The sequence below is a fragment of the Cebus imitator genome, unplaced genomic scaffold (genome assembly GCF_001604975.1).
Source record: "Cebus imitator isolate Cc_AM_T3 unplaced genomic scaffold, Cebus_imitator-1.0 Scaffold469, whole genome shotgun sequence".
In the NCBI taxonomy this organism is placed as follows: Eukaryota; Metazoa; Chordata; class Mammalia; order Primates; family Cebidae; genus Cebus; species Cebus imitator.
The window spans coordinates 1,211,523-1,214,155 of NW_016107784.1; the positions used below are offsets into that span (position 1 = coordinate 1,211,523).

The 2,633-nt window shown below is 35.9% G+C and overlaps 1 protein-coding gene across 1 annotated transcript in view; it reads left to right on the forward strand.

Moving 5' to 3' along the window:
• Window positions 1–2,633, forward strand: part of A2ML1 (alpha-2-macroglobulin like 1) — a 62,251-nt gene that overhangs the window by 58,143 nt on the left and 1,475 nt on the right. The gene's annotated exons all lie outside the window — the stretch shown is intronic.

The following is a 2,633-nucleotide window of genomic DNA, read 5'->3' on the forward strand; positions in this document are numbered from 1 at the left end:
AAACTCCATCTCAAAAAAAAAAAAAAAAAGAAAAAAAAAAGAAAAAAAATCTTTTTATTTTATAAAGACAGTTTCACCATGTTGGCCAGGGTGGTCTTGAACTCCTGACCTCAGGTGATCTGCCCGCCTTGGTCTCCCAAAGTGCTGGGATTACAGGCGTGAGCCACCGTGCCCGGCCCTAACTATTTCTTAATTTGTTGGGAAACACAGGAATTTTAAATTCATCCTTTTATTCCTGATGTCTAGTTTTGTTGCATGATGGTCTGAGAAGACAGTCTTCATGATCTTGATTGCCTGGAATGCGCTCAAGTTTCTTTCATGACCTAATCCATGATCTGTTTTTGCAAGTGTTCAGTGTGCACTCCAAAAGACCATCTCTTTCTTTTCTCTTGGGTCTGGATTCTGATCTAGAAGTCTGAGATCACTATTTCTGTTGTTCATGTGTTTGATAACTCTGCTATTTTTCTGCTTGATTTAACAATTTCTGAAAAGGGTGTGTTAAAATATCTAATTTTGATAATTTTTGTTTGTTTGTTTTGTATTTTTTGGTAGAGATGGGGTTTCACCATGTTGGCCAGGCTGGCCTTGAACACCTGACCTCAAGTGATCTGCCTGCCTTGGCCTCCCAAAGTGCTGGAGTTGTATGCGTGAGCCACCGAACCCGGCCTCCAATTATATTTGATTTATCCATTTATCCATATATTTTTGCCAGTTGTTTCCTGATATATTTGACACTACATAATTAGATATATATGCTATGAACATATCTTCTTAAATTTTCCTTATACTAGTACATGCTATCCTTTCTCCATTACTATATATGTTTATATATTTATATCATATACTTTTGCCTTAGATTCCTACACCATGTGCGTGCGTGCACACACACACACACACACACACACACACACTTTTTTTCCCCTTGCCTTGCATGCCATTTAGCCAGATATTAAAACTGCTATCCCAGCTTTCTTTTGGTTCATATTAGTCATTTGCTTTAATTCTTTATGGTAACCAAATGATAGAAAAGAACAGTGATTCTAAAAAAATTTTTGTTTCAGGATCCCTTTATACTCTTAATTTACTTAGACCTCAAATAGCTTTTGGTAAAGTGGGTTTTAGCTATTGATCTTTATCATATTAGAAATTAAAACTGAGACAATCTTAAAATATTTAATTAATTTAAAAACGATAATCAACTCATTACATCTTAATATAAATGACATTTTATGAAAATAACTATTTTCCAAAATAAAAAAAAATAAGAATAGTGACATTGTTTTGCTTTTTTGCTTTAATGTCTGGCTTAATCAAAAAGAATAAAATTTTCCTATTTACTTCTACATTCAAACCAATACAATATTACATAAAAGTAGCCTCTGATAACTTTCCTGTATACTTGTTTTATTTTTTATTTTTAAAATCTCTTTCCCCAGAAAAAAACAATCTGCTGTATACTTGTAAAAGAATAAGAATGAGGGGAAAAAAATAAACAAATAATGGCTTAATATCATTCTGAAAATAATTCTGGCCTCTCAGATACTCTGATGCAATCTCAGGAATCCCTGGGGTGGGGAGGTCCCTCGACCACACCTTGAGAAACACTATGCCTGAAGAACTTTGGAAATCTCTTCCAATTAGGCATTAATAGCTCTATATCTAAATTTATAATATAATATTCTTTTATCTATTTATTTTTTGAGACAGGGCCTCACTCTGTTGCCCACGCTAGAGTGCAGTGGTCCGATCTTGGCTCTCTGCAATCTCTGTCTCCCGGGTTCAAATGATCCTCCCACCTCAGCCTCCCAAGTGGCTGGGATTTATTTTCTCATTATATTAAATTAAATTAACCTATACAATTGTCTTAGATTTTCCGTTTATTAATTTCTTCAACAAATATTTACTGAGCAACCAACATATGCCAGTTACTTTTCTAAGTAATGGAGATGTAGCAATGAAAACAACAGACATGATACCTGGCCAAAAGAGCTGATATTCTAGTGAAGAGACAAAAAATATTCAAGTTTTTTAAAATCACATGTATATGTGTATACACACACGTTTTTTTTTTTTCAGTAGTAACAAATGCTATGCAGCATAAGGGAATACAGAATGCTGGTGGGGCAGGCCAGGGATGTGAGTATTTTTGAATAAGGTCTTCGAGGAAAGCATCTTATTAGCAAACCAATAAGGGGCATAGAACCGTTGGAGTAAAATGCAAGTCTCTGTTTCTTTGGCCACTTTGACAAATTTAGTGGAGGAATCATGGGTCAGAGTGGACCATGAACCAAGGGAACCAGTTCACAAGAGGGCCAGAGAGCTGTAGGATCCTAAGAAAGAGCCAGGAAGTCAGCAAGAGGCAATGTCTTTAAGATTGTCACAGGGCAGAAGGTGTAGGTAGAGAGTTTCAGAAATTTTTTTTTAATTAAAATTTATTTTTTATTTTTATTTTTTATTTTTAGATGGACTCCTTCTCTCTTGCCCAGGTGGAGTGCAGTGGCACCATCTCGGCTCACTGCAACTTCCACCTCCTCCCAGGTTCAAGCGATTCTTCTGCCTTAGCCTCCTGAGTAGCTGGGATTACAGGTGCCAGCCACCATTCCCAGCTAATTTTTATATTTTTAGTAGAGACA